The sequence below is a fragment of the Symsagittifera roscoffensis genome, chromosome 8 (assembly GCF_963678635.1).
Source record: "Symsagittifera roscoffensis chromosome 8, txSymRosc1.1, whole genome shotgun sequence".
Classification (NCBI taxonomy): domain Eukaryota; kingdom Metazoa; phylum Xenacoelomorpha; order Acoela; family Convolutidae; genus Symsagittifera; species Symsagittifera roscoffensis.
The window spans coordinates 55020370-55030896 of NC_087069.1; the positions used below are offsets into that span (position 1 = coordinate 55020370).

The window sequence follows — 10527 nt, forward strand, 5'->3', positions numbered from 1 at the left end:
TATGATTAAATTCCTGTTAGTCTAATGTTCAATACAACATTAAACACTCTCTTGTCAAAAATCTTCAACAATTGTTCGAAGATTTCAGTTATACGGTATAACTTATTTACTTTTTAACTGACTAAGAAAGGTTGTTCACTCAATTTTTTCCAGATGGAACTTGAGGTTTAGTTAGAAGACTTTTAATTTTTTAGACTTTTAATATAAGTAGTAAATGTAGAAGCTGTCATGAAGTGTAGCTGAGAAAAGCAGCTTTCGACTTAGTTATGCAGTAAAAAGCAGCTAATTGGTGAGGCGTGGAAGAGAGTATGGCCGGGGCGCATTTTTTCGCTTCAGAACTTTGCTAATCAATTTCCTGGATGCCTATTTGCTTTAAGAAATTGTGTTAAGCAGTGTGGTACTGTGTAGTACTGCTGCCACAGTAACCTTGGAAAGTTAGATAATTGTGATTTGTTATGTATTGTTATTATGTACTCAAGGCCATTCTAGCAGGCCTACTTTAACGGTCACTTGACTGTTGTCCATAACTGAGGGAGAGTGAACAACTAGACCTCTGAACAAAAGACTAACAGCAATGAGTCTAAATTTAAAGATATGAATCTCTCTGTTTTCACTTTCTTATTAAGGACAAAGTATTAGTTATCACATGGCGCAGCCAGCAGGATTTGTCTCAGGATAAAAGAACCGACATGGAAATCCTTGTCTTCTGGACAACGGCGCATTCGGACCACCCTTGGAATTTTAAGATCTGGTTCGACCAATTCTTATTGGCAGTCTCGGTCAAAGTAATGTGATACCCGAAGTACTATTGTAGGACCCGAAAGAAGTCCTGGTAGAGCCGTTCCCACGACCGGAGACACCAAGGGAAAACGAAGATGTGCAGGCAACCACAGATAGAGAAGCTAGAGACAGACTAGCGCGAGAGAGAGTCCAGTTAGAAAATGAAGAACGAAGAGCAAGAGGACCTAAGGTCGGTCACAATACTTTCTATAAGGAGGTGCAGAAAAGAGTGGCCTCTAGATTATTTATAGCATTGGGCACAAAAGGAAAGAAGAAATTTGTGCAGAAGAACCTACATACAGAAGTTTCGAAACTAGAATTTGGGGAATTCGTTGAATTAGAAAAGATATCATTTAAGAAAACACAGATGTTACGTATGAACGTTATAAGCTGTTCAATCGATCGCAGGAAGCAGGAAAAACAATGGAGGCATTTCATGCAGGACTAACTGCGCAAGCAGCCAGAGCGGAATTAGGGACACTCGCAAACGATTAAGTTCGCGACTTGTTCATATCGAAAATGAAGAATACGGCACTGCAGGATACACTAACGTTTGAAACATTTACGCCGGAGGAAGTGTTGAAAAGGGCACTGAAGTTTGCACAGAGCAAACAAACGACGCAGGCGTTTCAAAAATCAAACACAATTGCTGCAGGTGCAAGCCAAGTTCATGGGACAATGAAAATAAAACAAGAACCAATCATGAACGTGAGAAACAAAAGTACAAACAGTCTGAGACAACCATGGGAACAAAACAAGAGACGAGTAAATGATAGGAAAAATGGAAAGAACTATACTGAAACGAAACCTTGTACTCGATGAGGTCAATCATTTGGAGAAGGCCATCTGAAAAAATGTCCGGCCATGGGCAAGACATGTAAAACTTGTTCCAAAGCGAACCACTTTGCGAAAATGTGCAGGCCACAACAAAAAAAATGAGATTGCTGAAAAAACTTCTAGCTCAGATGAGGAGTGTAATTTAATCCAGTCTTTCGACTCATGCGATGAATTTGAAATCATGGTAATTGAACCGAACACTACATCAATCGAGCAAGTAGACGAATACATAAAAAAGCAATTGAAACAAAAAGTAGTTGTCGGGGGAAGAGGTAAAGACATACAGAAAATCGACATACGCAGGACCCCCGATCGCAACAAATAAAATCGTGAAAAGCCTTGGTCCGTATTGATCATCAGATCATCAATTTGACCATTAACACGGGTAGCCCAGTATCGTTCTTAAATTGGGCGAGAGCAAAGCAAATACTAGAGTCTTCATAGAATACGAAGTTTATTCCGCGGGAAAGTCTTAATTTGTCAGTACAATTTGTAGACTACAATAAACAACCGATTACTATTTTGGGTGCAATCACCACAAACATTCGTTCTGCAGGTTGTGAAGTGGTAGGAGCATCATTTCTAATCACAGAGCGGCACACACGGTGTAAACTGGGACTGGATTTACAGAGAAAAGTGGGGAAACATACTTCTCAAAAGCTGGCACCGAAAGATAAAACAAGGTTTGACGTGCTACTGTGCGAGCTGTCTGAAGGTTGGAAACAAAAATTTTGCAGTAAATTCAAAAGTTTTTTTGATTGTCAGGGTTGCTCGTAAAATCATGTAGTTAGTACAAAATTCAAATATTCACTTTGCCTGCTACAAGAGAAGGGGAGACGGATAGCAATACACATTCAAGAAAAAGTACATGTGGAAAAGAAAAAACTTTTGAAAGAAGGGCGTTTAGAACGTCTGGACAAATGTACTAGCGACTGTTTTATAGCACCAATAGTAATCACAGTAAAAAAGTTGATTCTATAAAACTGGCTTTGGACGCAAAACTTATCAACAGGCAATTGTTTAAAAACAAATATCAAATGACAAATGTCGACAAATTATTGAATGGGGTTAGCCAAATAGTAACAGAAAACACAAGGGGACTTTGTATTTCTCAGTTCTAGACCTAAAATAGGCTTACAGTCAATTAAACTTGATGAGGAAAACTTAGCTCTGAAACTCTCAAAATGCAAGTTTTTCAGACAGAGGTAGATTGGTTAGGGCATAAACTATTGCCAGAAGGTATTACACCGAAAATAACAAAAACGGAGGCGATACTACAGCTAAGTCCACCAAAATCACTGAAGCAACTCGGGTCCTTTATGGGTAGCATAAATCATCTGGCAAAATTCTTTTTAAATGCGGCTAGCTTAACAGAAAAACTTAGACTCCTTTTGCGAGAAGAAAATGAGAGAAAAAAGGTTAAAAGCGTCAAAATTCAAGTTAAAAATTTCGAATGTGGGGAGGAATATTCAGAAATATTTGAATAAAAAAACAGCAGTAGCAAATATCACATAAATACATTACTATAATCCTAAGAAGGATACTCGAGTACAATGTGACGCTAGTCCTAGCGGACTAGGCGCAACTCTGGAACAAAAGAGAGCCGAAGGGGATTGGGTACCAATTGCGTTCGCATCGAGATAATTAAACCTACAAGATAAAAATTTTTGACGAATGAGCTAGAACTGCCAGCAGTAGTATGGTCTGTTAACCGATTTAAACACTATTTGCAAGAGAAAGAATTTGTGATAGCCACAGACCATAGAGCTTTAACTTCGGCTTTAGACGAAAATAGGTCAAATAAAACCTATCAATCCCGATTGACTAGATGGGTAGATAGATTACTGTCATATCAATTCAAGGTTATTCATATACCGGGGAAAGATATGCGCAAATGTGGTTGCCTGCACATTTTAGGTCTAGAACTGAGAAATACAAAGTTCCCCTTGTGTTTTCTGTTACTATTTGGCTAACCCCATTCAATAATTTGTTGACATTTGTCATTTGATATTTGTTTTTAAACAATTGCCTTTTAAACAATTGATGTCTCAGTTCATATACCGGAAAAAACGTAGTAATATCTATAGAAAGTTTTCATAAAATTCTCGACTGTTTAAGCAGTCAATTAAATGATCACGACGGGCTCAACCGAACGAAAACATTCTAGAACATTCCAAATTTGAACCAAATTTTTCAAAGCAAAACACGTCATCCTACGGTTGCTATGGCAACCAAAATGGACAAAAAAGAACGAAGCACGACCGGAACCAAAGCGAAAAAAGTTCGCGATCGTTTCAACGAGAAAACAGTGCAAAACCAGAATTCAGTTTATCTCAAAATTGTGATTCAATAGTCGGTTGAAGAAATTTCAAAAACTTATAGCAAATTCAAAGATTATAAAAGCGAAGCAGCACTCAGAAAAAACAGTGAAATGAAGATGAGCGACGATAATCAAAATAGCGAAAAAGGACGGAAATTAGTAAGAATACAAGAACGGAACAGTGTAGAAACTTTGACTGAGGAAGTCACTGAGTCACCATTTCAACGGACAAGGACAATCAACGAACCCCCAATGAGTCAGATTCGGAACAATCGGACTCAGACGACATTCCTAACATCGAAACGAGCGCAATGGATCGCTACATAAAGGCAAACACTGTTATAAGCGGACCATCAACATGAGTTGTATCAACAAGACAAGCACTTGTTTCATTCTGAGAATTAGTTGGAGCCGAAAGAGAGGACTATCCAAGATCCATGCTTAAACTAGAAGCAAGTTCATCAATGCAAAGCCCGAACGCAATATTGGAGACTGATAGAAAGGACGAAAACAGAGGAGGAAACAAAGTCGTCGAAGTTGATCTCACAGGAGAGATCACGGAAGCCAGAGAAAATAGGTCAAATAAAACCTATCAATACCGATAGACTAGATGGGTAGATAGATTACTGCCATATCAATTCAAGGTTGTTCATATACCGGTAAAAGATATGGGCATAGTTGACTATCTTTCTAGAGAACCAAACGGCGAACCGTGGCCAGAGTCGGAGTTAAATGAAAAAAATTGTAGTCACATCTATAGAAAGTTTTCATAAAGTTCTCGACTGTTTAAACAGTCGATTAAATGATCACGACGGGCTCAACAGGAACGAAAACATTCTAGAACATTCAAAATTTGAACCAAATTTTTCAAAGCGTAACACGTCATTCTACTGTTGCTATGGCAACCAAAATGGACAAAAAAGAACGAGGCACGACCGGAACCAAAGCAAAAAAAGTTCGCGATCGTTTCAACGAGAAAACAGTGCAAAGGCAGAATTCAGTTTATCTCAGAATTGTGATTCAATACAGTCGGTTGAAGAAATTTCAAAAATTTATAGCAAATTCAAAGATTATAAAAGCAAAGCAGCACTCAGAAAAAACTGTGAAATGAAGACGAGCGACGATAATCAAAATAGCGGAAAAGGACGGAAAACAGTAAAAACACAAGGACGGAACAGTGTAGAAACTTTGACTGAGGAAGTCACTGAGTCACCATTTCAACGGACAAGGTCAATCAACGAACTCCCAATAAGTCAGATTCGGAAAATTCGGACTCGGAAGAAATTTCTCACATCGAAAGGAGCGCAATGGATCGCTACATAAAGGCAAACACTGTTAAAAGCGGACCATCAACATCAGCTGTATCAACAGGACAAGAACTTGTTTCATTCTGAGAGTTAGTTGGAGCCGAAAGAGAGGACAATCCGAAATCCATGCTTGAACTAGAAGCAAATTCATCAATGCAAAGCCCAAACGCAATATGGAGAGTGATAGAAAGGACAAAAACAGAGGAGGAAACAAAGTCGTCGAAGTGGATCTCACAGGAGAGAGCACGGAAGCCAGAGAAAATAGGTCAAATAAAACCTATCAATCCCGATAGACTAGATGGGCAGATAGATTACTGCCATAATAATTCAAGGCTGTTCATATACCGGGGACAGATATGGGCATAGTTGACTATCTTTCTAGAGAACCAAACGGCGAACCGTGGCCAGAGTCGGAGTTAGATGAAAAAATTGTAGTCACATCTATAGAAAGTTTTCATAAAGTTCTCGACTGTTTAAACAGTCAATTAAATGATCACGACGGGCTCAACCGAACGAAAAAATTCTAGAACATTCCAAATTTGAACCAAATTTTTCAAAGCAAAACACGTCATCCTACGGTTGCTATGGCAACCAAAATGGACAAAAAAGAGCAAGGCACGACCGGAACGAAAGCGAAAAAAGTTCGCGATCGTTTCAACGAGAAAACAGTGCAAAGCCAGAATTCAATTTATCTCAGAATTGTGATTCAATACAGTCGGTTTAAGAAATTTCAAAAATTTATAGCAAATTCAAAGGTTATAAAAGCGAAGCAGCACTCAGAAAAAACAGCGAAATGAAGACAAGCGACGATAATCAAAATAGCGCGAAAAGAACGGAAAACAGTGAAAGTACAAGAACGGAACACTGTAGAAACTTTGACTGAGAAAGTCACTGAGTCACCATTTCAACGGACAAGGACAATCAACGAACCTCCAAAAAGTCAGATTTGGAAAATTTGGACTCAGACGACATTCCTCACATCGAAAGGAGCGCAATGGATCGCTACATAAAGGCAAACACTGTTAAAAGCGGACCATCAACATCAGTTGTATCAACAGGACAAGCACTTGTTTCATTCTGAGAGTTAGTTTGAGCCGAAAGAGAGGACAATCCGAAATCCATGCTCGAACTAGAAGCAAATTCATCAATGCGAAGCCCAAACGCAATTTGGAGAGTGATAGAAAGGACAAAAACAGAGGAGGAAACAAAGTTGTCGAAGTGGATCTCACAGGAGAGAGCACGGAAGCCAGAGAAAATAGGTCAAATAAAACCTATCAATCCCGATAGACTAGATGGGTAGATAGATTACTGCCATATGAATTCAAGGTTGTTCATATACCGGTGAAAGATATGGCATAGTTGACTATCTTTCTAGAGAACCAAACGGCGAACCGTGGCCAGAGTCGGAGTTAAATGAAAAAAATTGTAGTCACAACTATAGAAAGTTTTCATAAAGTTCTCGACTGTTTAAACAGTCGATTAAATGATCACGACGGGCTCAACAGGAACGAAAACATTCTAGAACATTCAAAATTTGAACCAAATTTTTCAAAGCGTAACACGTCATTCTGCTGTTGCTATGGCAACCAAAATGGACAAAAAAGAACGAGGCACGACCGGAACCAAAGCAAAAAAGTTCGCGATCGTTTCAACGAGAAAACAGTGCAAAGGCAGAATTCAGTTTATCTCAGAATTGTGATTCAATACAGTCGGTTGAAGAAATTTCAAAATTTATATATACCGGTTGTTCATATACCGGGGACAGATATGGGCATAGTTGACTATCTTTCTAGAGAACCAAACGGCGAACCGTGGCCAGAGTCGGAGTTAGATGAAAAAATTGTAGTCACAACTATAGAAAGTTTTCATAAAGTTCTCGACTGTTTAAACAGTCAATTAAATGATCACGACGGGCTCAACCGAATGAAAACATTCTAGAACATTCCAAATTTGAACCAAATTTTTCAAAGCAAAACACGTCATCCTACGGTTGCTATGGCAACCAAAATGGACAAAAAAGAGCAAGGCACGACCGGAACGAAAGCGAAAAAAGTTCGCGATCGTTTCAACGAGAAAACAGTGCAAAGCCAGAATTCAATTTATCTCAGAATTGTGATTCAATACAGTCAGTTTAAGAAATTTCAAAAATTTATAGCAAATTCAAAGATTATAAAAGCGAAGCAGCACTCAGAAAAAACATTGAAATGAAGACGAGCGACGATAATCAAAATAGCGCGAAAAGAACGGAAAACAGTAAGTACAAGAACGGAACAGTGTAGAAACTTTGACTGAGAAAGTCACTGAGTCACCATTTCAACGGACAAGGACAATCAACGAACCCCCAATGAGTCAGATTCGGAACATTCGGACTAAGACGACATTCCTAACATCGAAACGAGCGCAATGGATCGCTACATAAAGGCAAACACTGTTATAAGCGGACCATCAACATGAGTTGTATCAACAAGACAAGCACTTGTTTCATTCTGAGAATTAGTTGGAGCCGAAAGAGAGGACTATCCAAGATCCATGCTTAAACTAGAAGCAAGTTCATCAATGTGAAGCCCAAACGCAATATTGGAGAGTGATAGAAAGGACGAAAACAGAGAGTGAAAAAAAATAGTCGAAGTGGATCTCACAGGAGAGAGCACGGAAGACAGGGAAATCAGCCCAGAAGTCAGTTTTTTAACACCAAAAGCAAGAAGGGTTGGACACAGGTTCAGAAAAAAAAACGAATTTCAATTGGCGGAACAGCTGCATGCACAAAATGGACCATTGAGCTTAACTAAGCTATTTGACAAAAGCCTACTCGCGGAACTCCTGCCAGAGGACACGTGGATGGACAGGCTAAGAAGGGTAGTGGAACGAAATGACCGGCACGGTTTGAACTTATGGGACCATATAATAATCCACTCTGGCATCAGCTGTCGGTGGTGGACGATTGTATTCCAGTCGACAATCGCCTAGCAGTGCCGGAAAAGTTAAGGCACGCAGTTCTACTGAGAATTCATCAGGGCCATCCCGGCCAGTAGGCAATGTTAGATGTATCAAACTAATTGTGGTGGCCTCACATGCATACGGACATCGTCAATCTGGTGCGAGGTGTGTAGAAGCTGCACTCGCTTTGATAAAGAGCATCTGGAACGCTCTGCACTAACAGCTCCCCAACTGAAAAAACGAATTGATCAATCGAGGGACAATGTGAAAATCGTCAGGAAAGGGCAGAACAGCCGGGACGTAAGCCCACTGTTTCAACGGAATACAATCGCTGCCAAAGAACGAGCACGGGCGAAAGAACTGAAACAGTTACTAGAGGCAAATGCAAGATGGAACGCCACAGAAGGGAGCTCAGAAGGGAGTTATTGTATTCATGGGAGTAAGGATTTATAGAAGACAAACGGAACAACAACACTGGACCCATGTCAGGCAATTTTCTTCAAAAACACGAAGAGAGAAAGAGTGGAAAGGCCCTGACAAACCCGCTAAAAGGCAAATTAATAGCCAAAACACCATAGACCGTGAAAACAACTGCAGGTGCAGCATAAAGGAAAAGTGACATAGCCAAGTCAAAAGTATCTTTAACACCTACAGAAAAAGAATCAGATCAGAAAAGGAGCCCAACGGGGGAAGAACCGAGAAGTAAGCAGCAGAAAACAACAAATGAAGAGGAAGAGGTGGAGAGTGAGTCAGATGACGAGAGAGATAACCCAGATCAGTGGCAGTACAGTACGGTTCCAAATGAAGACAGCACTACTAAAGATAAATTTCAGAGTAACCCAACGACAGTAGCCTCAAGCGACTCAGAGACGGGGGGTGGTCTGAATTTAGCTGTCAAAAGGGCAAAGCCGAATAATGCTGGACCCTCGTCGCACAATAGAAAGGGCGGTGTGGCCAAGCTCACAGCTCAAGAAGCCCGAAAAATAAAAGCTGCAAAGGCAGTAAACACGGAACCCAAAGATAAAAAAGACGACGATAAAGACACACCAACCTCGTCGACTCCAAAGAAGACCACGGAAGGTACTAAACGCTCCATGAAGCAAACAAACGAAAAGGAAATCTTGGATACGTTCCTGAATAAAGATATGACACCGGGAGAATGGGATGAACTAGCTGAACAAGTTTTGACAAGAGGTGCTCAGAAAGAAGCGGAACAAATCCTTACAGCAAAGGCGGATACGATCGTTGAGTTACCTCCACCAGGTTTCTCAGATATCTCGGATCAGGAGGACGAACAAACGACAGTGAGGCGAAGTAGCCGACAAACAAAAAATCAGGGGCCAAAGCGATACGGAAGCCCAGTGTCACATTCAGTAAAGCTGATTTTTTGTAAAGATGATATTACTGACTTGAACATGGCAGCCCTCGAAGCATATAGGACACGATTGGCGAAGTTCGACACGGATAAAGGAACACCGGCGGATTCAAAGTTTGGATTATTGGAACGTCACTTATTTAAACGAAGATTCGGTTAAACGTCGCTAAATATTTCAAAAAACCATGGAATGCCGCGCGGAAATTGCCGTTGCAGTGCGAGTTAAAAAAGAAACAAAAGGAGAAAAATTGAGATTTCCTAAAAACAATAGACATTAAAATGAGTCTAAAACTTATATTGTATTTAAAATTTTATATGGTATTATTAAAACTTTGCTGAATTCGGGGGAACGTGGTACTGTGTAGTACTGCTGCCACAGTAACCTTGGAAAGTTAGATTACTATTATTTGTTATGTATTGTTATTATGTACTCAAGGCCATCCTAGCGGGCCTACTTTAACGGTCACTTGACTGTTATCCATAACTGGTAGAGAGTGAACAACTAGACTTCTGAAGAAAAGACTAACAGCAATGAGTCTAAATTTAAAGATATAAGTCTTTCTGTTTTCACTTTCTTATTAAGGACAAAGTATTAGTTATCACAAGCAGAACATCAAAATTTTGATATGTAGATTTTGCCCGTTTTTAAAACAGAACACTACTTCATAAGTCTACGCAGCATTGGCTACCCTCCGGCTTTACCACGCTTGTTCGAATTAGTGATGCTTTATGTGATCAATAAGTTACTCGGGTTATAAATTTTTTTGATATTTCGTTTAACAAAATCTCTCGCCGTTGAATGATTCTGGAACCTTGTTTAATCGTTTTGTAATTATATTAGTTGAGCTATCGCTACAGAGTAGTTGTTCTGCAATCCGACCTCAAATTTTTAGGGTAGTTTTATTTGAAGCGAGTTCCGTCGTGTTCATTGTTTTGTTGCTTAAAACTTGTTGTTTCCTGTAGAATATTTT

The 10527-nt window shown here is 39.7% G+C and overlaps 2 protein-coding genes across 2 annotated transcripts in view; both read left to right on the forward strand.

The window, feature by feature from the left end:
* Positions 1–10527, forward strand: part of LOC134853395 (uncharacterized) — a 551043-nt gene that overhangs the window by 237157 nt on the left and 303359 nt on the right. The gene's annotated exons all lie outside the window — the stretch shown is intronic.
* LOC134853394 (uncharacterized) overlaps positions 1–10527 on the forward strand; it is a 410233-nt gene that overhangs the window by 47298 nt on the left and 352408 nt on the right. The gene's annotated exons all lie outside the window — the stretch shown is intronic.